Raw genomic sequence first — 12,355 nt, forward strand, 5'->3', positions numbered from 1 at the left:
AAAAGAGGATAAACCACTTTGTCTTAATAAAAGTTTAAATGCCCAGATCCAAGTGCCCACTTGTCACTGCTCAGATGGCATCTGCATCCAGGGGCCACTTGCTGGGGCCACACTTGGAAAAGTATGGTCTACATAACACCTTCTGCTCCTTAGGACAGCCTGCCTAGCTTGGCTTTGAATTTTTTCCTACGGTATCTTCTCTTAAATCACTCACTCCTGCTCTATTAATTTTGGACTATGAACAAATGATGTCCTCCTCCTGCGCCTGGTGAAGTTCCGGCATCTGACTGCTAGTTTGGAGGCTCATACATCCCTCGACTCCAACCCTGTCTTTGTGAGAGCAAGCAGTCATGAGGCCAGATTGAGTAGTCTTTATGGTGTTAACAGCTGAAGGGACTGAGGCATATAGTCATGTCTCAAAGTAGTGACTAGCACAGGTAGTACTCAGATTCCACATATGTGACCCAAAGGCATGTCCAGCCCCAGGCCTATTTTTGTAGTTCCTGTTCAAGCAATGCCAGCACAGGAAAATCCCAGAAATCTATGGGTATTATTGAATAGCTGATTTTGTCTCCTTGGAATTTTCCCTTCTCATCCTTCAGGCTACCAGTTTCTCATCTCCTCTGCCTCCAACACCTCAGCATCTCCCACCCTCTTCCCACCCCATACAGAGTCAATGTTATAACTGACATTTTGTCTGACCTCATTTGAGCTGATAACCTCTACTCAAAGAACATCTTGAAATACAGATAAGTTTTGGTCACTGTTTGGAAAGGCCAGAGGATTGTGGCTTACCAAGCAAGCTTGCCACATGAATCTGTGATATCAAAGTGCTCCCAAACCCAGTGGTAGATGTCTAAAGATTGGGATGTTTTTCTCTACATGGATTGAAATTTAACCACATTGGAAATAGGGTTAACTGCATATGTGAGAGCCATACGACAAATCAGATAAAATCCTCTGGGGAGCTACACGCTTGTCAAGAAGGGATTCAGATGGAAAAAGAAACCACAGCTGTGTCCATGTTGAATTTCCTGGTACTGATTGTGCAGGGGGAACAGGAGTCAGAAGAGAGGCCGGGTCATGGGGAGAAGGTGAGGGAATGGTTAGATCAAGGTAATACAGTCACAGAACACAGCAGGAATCGAAAAGACCAAGTATAATAGCCAACAGAGCAGAGGTTCATGACAGACAAATGAGACACCAGAGAGGAGCAGCCCTTCTCCTGATGACAAGGAGATGAGACAGGAGCACCGGGTCCCAAGCAAAGAGTCATCCAGCCCTGGGCTCTATGGGACCCTGGAATAGGAGACTGGCCCCACTGGGTAGAGTGTACAAACCCTGCATAAATCCATTCCCTTTCCTCAAACCTACCAGCCAAGCCAAGTGTACGTTTTCAGGCTAATGATCTAGGAGGATGCCAAGCTAAACTTCATTTTCTGTTTGAAAGATTTTTTCCATTTCAGGGCCAAGCCAAAGACCTGGCAATTTCAGCCAAAACTCTTCTCACACAGGCAGTAATAACAATTAACCAAAAGCAACTATGGGCCTTAGGGTATCAGAGCCCCATAGAACGTGCCAATGAATCCCAGGGCAGGCGGGGAGTCAGGGGGCACATCTGCCCATTTTCCTTTCCAGAATCATTGCAGCACTAAGAACCTGTCCACACTTGCCAGGAAAGTGCTGCCCGGTGGCTGGTTGCTGCCAGCAGTGGCCACACATGGCTCCCCAAGTAGCAATTCAGGGTGATGTCCCATACACCAAAGAATAGTTACATACATTGAGTAGCAACACAGTTCAGACTTCTGTGGTTTGTGTGTACTTAGATAAAAATTACAGCCCACTCTTGGAAAGCATAATGAAAACTAGGTCTTTCTTTTAAGGGCTCTACGCTATTTAATTGGTCCAATAACATCTGTCTCTGAATCTTCTACCATTACCCACCAAGTCACAGAGGGGACACAGGTAATGAGCTTCCTGCCTCAGTGAGAGGGTGATATCACTGGTGCCTCCTAAATAGGTCCCTTTACTCTTCTTGGGCGTGAATTCTTGACTGTTTGCTTTCACAAACCACCTTATCCAACACACTATCATTGTCATTAGTCGATTAATCAAAATGTCTACTAACATGGAGACTCATAAAAATTCATGCATATGATCAATATTGGACTTTAACCTAAAAACAAATGTACAGGCTGGACACAGTGGCTCACACCTCTAATTCCAGCACTTTGGGAGGCCAAGGTGAAAGGATCACTTGAGTTCAGGAGTTTAAAACCAGTCAGGGCAACATGGAGAGACCTCATGTCTATAAAAAATTTTTTTAAATGACCTGGGCATGATGGTGCATGCCCGTAGTCCCAGCTACTCGAGAGGCTGAGGCAGAAGGATCACCCGAGCCCAGAAAGTCGAGGCTGCCCTGAGCTGTGATCATGCCACTGCACTCCAGCCTGGGTGACAGAGTAAGACCCCAATTCAAACCACCACCACCAACAACAAAAATCAACAAACAAAAAAGACATTGATTTGCCAGTTTGTCCTTACGTCAACAATGCCCAGTCCCTCTCTGACCATAGTCAACTAGGAAAGAAAGAGAAAGCTTACGCAGCATTCCTCTAAACCTAAGTTTCTTGACTACTCATAAAATAATCCTGAACTTAAAAGTCACCTGAGAGATTAGCTCGTTCCACTCCTTTAACAGAATTGAGAATAATTAACAATTTTATCATTTTACAGAAGAGAAAGACGAAGTCAGGCCAAGGATTCCAGCAAACCTGAAAAAGTTGCCTCTTAAGTGCCTGCAAAAAGGGATACCTGTGGTAAATAAGCATGACCCTGAGCACAGAGAGGTGGGTAAAGTCCCAGTGGGGATCTCCACCTTGTCTTCTAGACAGAAAAGAAGCGGTAGAGGGTTCTGAAAAGTTAAGTGACACACGCACATCAGCATTTGAACAGGATCCCTCTGGTAGCTGAGGGGGTGCTAAATGATGAAAAAGGTAAAACTGGGAGCCATGGGTTGGGTACAGGCCATGCCGGCTCCTGAAGGAAGGCCCAGGGAGAGGAGAGCACATTTGAGGTAGAAAAGGGTGCAAAGGAAAAGTTAAAACTCACGGAATCAGGCAGCTCTCACTGACCTCTTGGTCCCAAGGGCAGGCCTCCAAGTTTCTGACACCGTCCCTTTAACCTTGCCAGTGAATAGACCCAGAAAGACCTGAGCTGGTGAATGCATATCAAGGAGTACTACAAGCTGAGCAGCATGGTTGCTGTGATATTTTCAATCATTTGCCCATTTCATGCCAGGAAATGTGATTTCATTTTGGGTTAGATGAATTTGCCAAGAAATACTCCAGTGTGCAATGGAGCTGTGGAGTAGAGGTCAATTTTACAATTATGAAATAGTTAGCTTTTCCAGAAACACCAACAGTCATCAGACCATATCCTCAAAGGGAAGATACTAAAATTATACCTGTGCAGTCTGTCGTGGGGGAACACACTGGTGATGATGATTTGCGTATGGGGAGTGCTTTGGGTGCATGGCCAAACCTGTGCTATGAGGCAGGGTGGGATAAGAGGTTGAAACTCCTCTACAGATCTCATCAGCAAGAATTGGGCATCAAAATTAAACTTGTGGCCAGGTACGGTGGCTCATACCTGTAATTGTAGCACTTTGGGAGGCTGAGGAGGGAGGATCACTTGAGGCCATGAGTTTGAGACCAGCCTGGGCAACACAGCAAGACCCTAGGTCTCTATAAAAATAAAACATTAAAATATAAGAATTAAACTTGTATTTCTAGCACAGCTGTCATTGTATCCTCCCCTGGACAGTTCTTGGACTATTATGGTCTATAAAATTGGCACCATCCCCAAGAGAACTAATAATCCTTTACTCTTTTTACTTGGCACTGAAGATGATTTTTGCAGTGAAAAAGCAAATGGCAAAATATGAATGCTGTTCTGGGCTTTTTTTTTTTTTTTTGAGTTGGAGTCTCACTCTATTTCCCAGACTGGAGTGCAGTGGCAGGCTCATGGCCACCACAGCCTTGATCTGCTTAGTTCAGGTGATCCTTTCACCTCAGCCTTCCAAGTTGCTGGAACTACAGGCACATGCCACCACACCCGGCTAATTTTTTGTTTTATTGTAGAGATGAGGCCTCGCCATGTTACCAGGGCTGGTCTCAAACCCGTGGGCTCAGGCAATCCTCTTGCCTCTGCCTCCCAATGTGCTTGGATTACAGGCTTGAGTCACCACGCCCAGCCCTGTTCTGGGCTTTAACATAAGCATAGCCTAACAACTCCTTTCAACTAGCTGGAACTATATGCCCAATCTTTAGTCAACCTCAGAAAATAAATAAATAAATAAATAAGCAAACAGCCCTGCCCTGACTTAGACAATACTCAAAAGGGGCTGGGACTAGGAAGAGGTGCTTCAGCTGCAAGGAGCTCCAAAAAGTTCATTAATCAAGATAGAAACTATTTTCATGCAGTATTTAAATAATTGAAGTGAATGTCAAAAAAGATCCATGATGAACAAAATATCAAAATTTTATACAGCAAAATGCCCTGCCAAAGAACTGAAAAGTCAGTAATGCTGGTTGTTAACTTATTTGAAATTTGCATATTTTGCTCATCATTGCATTCATTTTGATATTTAAAAAAATAAGACATTAAAACGTTTTAATCTTGAAGGCTGATCTTTGGACACACCCTTAAATTTCATGCCAGAGACAAGGGTCTCATTCTCGGCTGAGCTCACAGACACCCCCCCCAACACACACACATACAAGGGCATGGAGAAATTAAAAGCCAGTCCGTGGAAATTTAAGCAGACATCCTGTCCATTCATAGAGGCATTCTTAAAACAACTTTTCTCATTTCTCTTTTCAAGAGTGTTGCTGTTCACCTTTAAATACACACCTGAGATCGGCATTTGTGACAGAGCATGCACTCGGGTTGTGCTCACACACAGAAAGAAGAAAAATCAATTTCAATCCCCGAAGGACAGAATTACTGGTGCAGAAGGTCACTAAATGCTAGCACTTGCTCAGTGGGCTTGGAACAAGATCCTTGTCCGCATTGCTTCGCTGCACTTCTAGCAGAGAGGGGAGGGAAGCCTAGAGACGGGCTCTCACCAGGGAAGAGAGCGATGTCGCTTGTACAAACCACGGGGCAAACACTTAAAACAGCCAAGGGGGCGAGGCAAACACATGTGTGGAAGATGTGGAGTCACAGACTAACGTTTGCACGTGGGAGAAATTGACCAAGACTGACTCAATCGGCTGAAAATATTATTGCTGTAATTCTCTCAAGGTCACTTCTCAGACTGGGCAATCTACTCCCTGAGGGCTTGCTGCACAGATCGGCCTTCCCAAAGAGACATAATTCGTAACTCTACTTCATGGGAACCTCCCAGGCCTGGTTGCCATTTCACTCATGCTCTTCCCTGCCAAGAGCATCTGATTCAGTCCATCTGAGGTCTACAGAAGACACAGGCTGAGCCTGGACCCCGTGCCAGTGGTCACGGCAGCCCAGAGCCCTTCCAGATGTCAGCATACTGGTGTCATTTCCATCACCTCAGAGGTGATTGTGAATATTTGGTTGGAAAGCGCATCAATGGTAATAAGGTCATCAGTGTGGAGGGTGGTGGTCAGGAGAAGGCGGCCAGGCTTCTTCTACAGAAGATGTGTGAGGACTGCACACCTGTTCTCAGGAGCTCACGTGGTTTTCCAACAGTGGGAGGTGTAGGACTTAGGAGTAAGAGCCAGAGCACGCAAGTCAAATAAATCTACAGTCCCGAGTCTGGATCCTGGCCCCACACATTAGTCATGGGGCCTTGGGACATTATCTAACCTCTCTGGGGTTCAGTTACCTAATCCATAAAGTAGGGAAAGGCTAATGGTTGCAAAGTGACTGGCACGAAGCCCACCCTCCCCACGTGTGTACGACTTCGTCCTTCCCCAGCAAAGACTGGCTGCGTAAGTCCTCTCTTCTCTTAATGGACCCTTTTTTGTGTTCAGAACCTCTGTTCTGTTCTTGCCTCCTGTCATGCCGTTTGAGCCTTGGCTTGGCTTTCTCTTTACCAAGTGTGTGGCCTTGGGGACAATGGGACTTTCAAGAGAAAAAAGGAGCCAGACGAGAGCATCCCAATCCCAGCCATCATGATGTGAGGCAGGGAAGCGAAAGGGAGACAAAGGCACATCTCTTCCCTGCCTCCCTGCCCCTCTGCTCCTGTTGAGGTCCAGGGACCAGAAAAACCAAGAAAGTGGACCCATCAGTCTGCCACATCCCAGTTGATCCTCTGCTATTCTGAGCTAACTCATGGGAGGGCCACGAAGAAGATGCAGACCCTGAAGCAGAAGGAGGTGGCTGCACACTTGGTCCCACATGCTCCCAGGAAAGGAATATGCAAACAGCACACCAAGCAGGGATCATCAGGAACTCTGGTGTACCTGAGCAAAATATATGCTGACTTTCTTTCTTTCTCTTATTTTCTAAAGACTCATTTGCTGGGAGTGGGAAAGACAATCTGAAATTACAATGCCCTCCCCGCTGACACCAAATATAAGATATGTGTCTGCCAACTTCAGTAGGCTTCCTAGGAGAGATGATTGGAAACTACATCTGATGGTCCAGTCCCTTCCTGGTATTAAGGGACTTGAAGATGAGAAAGTCTGTCCAACCATCAAGGCCCATGTGCGCAGGAAGGGCATCTTCCTGCAGAGACAACTGACGTGTCTGGGCCTTACCATGGTTTTTGGTCAATTGTGGAGGGCAAGATACTTCTGAATGCACAGTGGGGTGGTGGAGAGCGCCCCAATTCCTGGTTCTGGAAGAAATGCCAGGATGTCAGCTTATTATTTAGGGAGATTTTATTGGCCTTTCCAACTCTTAGGGGCCCAACTGCAGCTGCAGTAGCAGTGGCAGAAACAACAGCTGTCAGTCCCTTGTGGCGTATAAATAGGGCAACAGTTGCCAAATCAGTCCACCAGGTGGCAGAGCAGAGAGTGGCAGTGGCCGTCCCAAGAAGACAATATTGATGGTGGCGGAGGACAATGGAGAGGCACTTGAGACCCACAGAATTTGGGCCTGTGTTTGGGCTACCAGCCATGCTTGGTGGGGAATGCAACATCAAAGAGATTTTTATTTTTGCCAAGGATGTTACTCATGTCCTTTGTCATGGAGAGCTTGGGGAAATAAAGTTATACTCAAAACTTGTCAACATTTGTTTATAAAATGAAAAGAGGATGATCCATTTGGTAATAACTGTTTCTGGTAAATTTGGGTTGATAGATTTAACTGGGGTTCAGAGATCACTTTGAAAAAAGATAAGGTTGCTGATTTCTCCATCTCGGACACAATTTAGGCTGATAACTGGTGTAATCTAAGAGTAGCAAAATTTCCTTTCTTTCTTTGCACTGCTTGGCTCTCAGCCTGTGAAGAGGAGTCCATCAACAGCACAAGCTGCCCCCTCTTTCTTCTCATCCCTGGTTCCTGGGAGACAAGCCCTGCCTCAGAGAGAAAAGGTAGAGAAGGAAGAAGCTCCATTGCCTGCTGCTGGCCCACTGTGGGCAGGCTGCAGCTGTCACACCTAGCACTCTGGCAGACCCTGGACAAGGAAGATCTTCCCAGGAATACCATGGGAGAGGCTAACTAAAGCCAAGTAGAGAAGGAAGCAACATCTTCCCAAGTCACAGTGCAGTGGCAGAATCGATTATGCAACATCCTTTGACTGAGTCGCTCTCCCTTTCACCCACTGCCCCCATCTGGCTTGCCTTTCCTATGTCATCAGCTTTCTCTCTCCAGGGGAAGAAAACCATTTACTGAGCATATGCAAATGCTACTGATAAACTACCATTGACTATAGACCGGGCTTGTTATGCAAATATTAACTTATTTAGTTCTCACAAGAAGTCTATGAAAATATTATTACGCCCAATTAGCAGATAAGAAAATTAAGGCATCAAGAAGTCAAGTGACTTACCTAAAACCATAGATCTAGCGAATGACAGAACTGGGATTCCAATTCACATTGGTCTGACTCCAAAGATCGTTTTTTTTTTCCCCCAGACCAGTGTATAATCTGCCATTATTGTGTTGTTTATGTGCTACCACTCTGGGAACTGTTTGAATTTTAAAAGAAGGAATCTGAAAAGGGCAAGACTAAAGATAAATACCACAGATGACCTCTTTCCCCAAATGTCTGCAATCTTACCCATGCCAGATTCATAGTATTTCAAGAGTTTGGGTCTTAATTTCTGTAGATTATTTTTTTCCTTTTGCTATAGTTGATCTAGCATCAGTGGCTTCTGGGTGTATTCTTTGATTTTCTGTTTCACTGCAGGGATTGAGGAATGGAATGTGTTCAACGTATTTGCACAACTGCAATTCATGCTAAAACAGGAGTGACCCCCTAAAACATCTGAGTGGGAATCACCAACACCTGCCATGCCAGAGGACCACTGTGATGTCCTTGTCACCACCATTGCAATGCTTCTCATCCTCACCATCCTCATCCCCAGCTGGAACACACTAACATTATAGTCCAGGCCCTTCAGGGAAACTTCGTTCAGTTATTACGATGCTAGGATATGAATAACCATTTTATCAATACTACATTTGGAAGCATCTAGTATTTGGACCTCTCGATTGGTTTCTAGGGCTGCCATAACAAAGTAACACAAACTGGATGGTGGCTTGGGACAACAAAAATGTATTCTCTCACAGTTATAGAAACCAGAAGTCTGAAATCAAGGGGTGATCAGGGTCATGCACCTTCCGAAGGTGCTAGGGGGGGATCTTTCCAGGCCTTTCTCCTAGCTTCCAGTGGTTGCCAGCAATCCTTGACATTTCTTGGCTTGTAGTTGCATCATTCCAATCTCTGCCTCCACCTTCACAAGGCCTTCTCTTCTCTGTGTCTCTGTGTCCAAATTTTACTCTTCCTATAAAGACATCTGTCTAAATCCAGTGTGACCTCATTTTAACTTGACTATGTTTGCAAAGACCCTATTTCCAAATAGGGTCACATTCACAGGTACCAAGGATTAGGACTTCAGCATGTCTTCTGTGGAGGACACAACTCAACACACAACAACTACCTTTCTGGACATGCAGGGTGGTCTTCCATAATCGATCCTGGCATATTTTGCTGAGCACACTAGACATCACCATCCTCCAGGCAGCTGGCCTGGCTGTACCTACTAGCAGTCAGATGTCACCTGAGGTGAAACTAATTTGTCCACCACGAGTCTTGCTAAAAGAATGATTCTGTAACAATAGCAGTCTGGCACATGGTGATGAGTTTGTGAAGAGATTGTACCAGCACCCTTCAAGCCCCAATGCAGGCAGTCGGCTCACTTTATGCATAAGGTGGGTCCCGCTGGGGAGTGAGTCACCTGATCATATCCTGGGTCCGGCAGATACCACGTACACCTGACCACAGCCTTGGACTCACAAGAGAGAAGTTCCCACTGCTTTTTCTGGGACACAATTCACAGGCATTGGAGCATGGCCTGGTTCCAACTTCCCTCTGTGCATACACTTCTCCTTCCTAGACCCCCTGCAAATTGAAAATAGTGATACACAGCCATCTCACAGGGCTGTTGGGCAATTTAATTAATGTTTATAAAGCACTTTGAGGTCTTCTGATGAAAACTGCTGTGTAAGTGCAAAATTATTATTAGTTCTCAGCCTCCTGTCCCTTGACTTCTGACACGGGCTTTTGTTGTTCCTGAATAAGAGCTGTTTAAGGGCTGTCCAGCTGGCTTTTTCGGGTACATGGGCAAGTACATACACATTTGCAGATTTTTTCCCCCTTTGGAAAAAGCATTCCAACTCTGTGGGATGTCTCAAAGCTTTTCAATGTCTGAATCTCTCTCTACTTGTATACTGAGTACTGTAATCTGCAAGAGTAGAATGTAAACAGGCTACTTTGGCAAAGAGTGAGAGGGGAAAATGGTCAATTTGAAAAAATAGCCCTTCTCATAATGAAGAATAAAACAGTATCTCCTTCTCATGCAGAATCTCAATGAAACACTAAGTGAGGTCTCTCTTCCTTTCCCTAGGGATACTGTACGTGTTTATGCATTGAAAGAAGAAAAGAATAGAAGATTTGCCTTCAGTGCCCAAGTTTCGCCTCCTTCCTTCACCCTAACTTCTCAGGAACCATGGAAACAAATATACCCGCCTAGATGATATTTTCCCGATAGTTCTTTGTTACCTAACTGTGTGCTGTCTGAGATCCCATGGGGAGAATGAAATAAAGAAGTGGAAGGGAAAAAAAAGGTATGTCTGCAAGTGGAATGCCTTGTTTCTGAAGGACAGAGTGGGACTCGTGTGTGATTTATCAGGCACTGAGGCAATAAACAATGTTATATGGCCTCATTTTCCCTTTCTCTAAGACGTATTCATACCCATTCCACATTGGCCATGCACAGCCCATCACGCTCCTGGAAGGTATCTTTTGCTTTGCCATTATGCTTTGTTAGCTGTGTTTGTTAGTCAGTCAACCACTGGGAGATTTTATTTTTTTTAAATGGCTAAGGAGCAATTGTGTAGCATGTAATCAGTTGGACAAAAATACAAAAGCAAAGAACCAATGAAATAATCAAATCTTAGTTATATCTTTGTAAACACATGAACAAATAAACCAAAAGAGCTCAGATGATGCCAACTATACGCCTGCCAATCACTGACCAGATATAACACTGGATTATCTAAGAGAAAACCCAGGAATATTCTCCTGGGACAGGGACGTTGCCGCAGGAGTGGGCGTGAAGAGGGACAAAATTAACCTGAAACACAAAAGCTGCCCACAACTGCTGCAGCAGCAAGTCTTCTTGGCTATAGTGACAGTTGTGAGACGCGGGGAACATTTTCTGTGGTTTATGGTGATTAGCTTCTGCCTCTTGGATAAAGGTAAAGATGGAAGGGATAGATTTTATCTTTGCATTCTATTATTTTTAAAAAAGAAAGGAGGCCCAAGTTAAAAATAATAACAAAAACATATGTACAGCTGCTAGAATCATAAGAAAACCCAAGACTGAAAATCGAAAAGAAAACATGTAGGAGCCAGTTGGCATTGATGTGGAGCTTCTTCTAGCTTCCCCTCAGTCTCCTATATGGACTTCCTATCTCCCATCTCCTCCAGCTCTTACTTCACCCTTTCTTTTATTTTCCGTATTATCGTCCTAAAATCGGTCCTAACGATACAGCTCCCCAACTCAGAATCCTTCAATGTTGTACAAACTCTACAACAGCGTGCCCATCTTTTGTTACTATCTCCTTCCACCTCTGCCTGGGCTCTACGCACCCTACACCTGCATGGACTACCACCTGACCTCTGTTCAGCCTGCTCCCAACTTTCTTGCCTTAGAGACTGTGTCCTTGCCATTCCCACCATCCTTTCTAGCCCTACCAAATTCCTGCTTTTCAAGACCAAGTTCAAATGGAATCAGTTCTGCAAAGCTTTCCAAGTTGCTCCCAGAAGAATCTGGACACTCCCACAGTCCTTTTTCTATGTTCTCATTAATTTTTGTATACCTTTTTCCTATTAAGTAAGACAAGTAACCGTGCGTGCAGCTCTGAGCTTGTCTCTCCTTCGATTGATTGTAAGTTCCTTGAAAGGAAGGATTGTGTCTTGCCATCTTAAGTACTGCACACAGGGATTAGACAGAATTTTGTCCAGAGTGAATGCTCATCCAATATACTTGTACTTGTGTTTAATTTCACCCATTCAACACACACACACACACGCACACACTACTAAAGGCAGGGGACAGAATCTTAATTTTTTTGTGCAATTTAAAGGGTGAAAATTAGAAAATAAGCACATCTAATCTTCAGAAGACAATAAATGACAATAGTAGACTGTGACCAAAGCACTGATTGATTGCATTTTCCCAATGAATTAGATCAAACCAGGCTCTGCAATCAATCAGTTACAAAACTTTGAGGGACAATTGCTGGTGAATTAAGCAGACAACTCCCATCCTACGACTTTTAGGTCTTTGACTATTTTTCCATAGGCAAAAAATGAAGTATTAAGCAATAAATAACCCAGTTAATGCCACCAAATAAAATTTCCAGTGAGGAAAGGGCTGAGGAACCAGAATGAATTATCCCAAGACTCCCAACTCTCATCAGGCTGCGAGGCTAAACTCCTGGCCTCACTTTGCTGACTCTATAACCACAGATGGCTGTTGTAGCTCTTCTCTGGCAATCCCAGCAAATAGAGAGGCTCTGATGGATTTTGTGATTGTGGCTCAGTATTTTCTATGAGGAGACCTGCAGAGTATTATCAGAAATACAAAAAACACCCAGGCTTTCTTTTGAAAGACCTTGGAACTGATATTCATGTCTT

The sequence above is a fragment of the Carlito syrichta genome, unplaced genomic scaffold (assembly GCF_000164805.1).
Source record: "Carlito syrichta isolate Samal-C Ts95f unplaced genomic scaffold, Tarsius_syrichta-2.0.1 Scaffold311324, whole genome shotgun sequence".
NCBI classification, from domain to species: domain Eukaryota; kingdom Metazoa; phylum Chordata; class Mammalia; order Primates; family Tarsiidae; genus Carlito; species Carlito syrichta.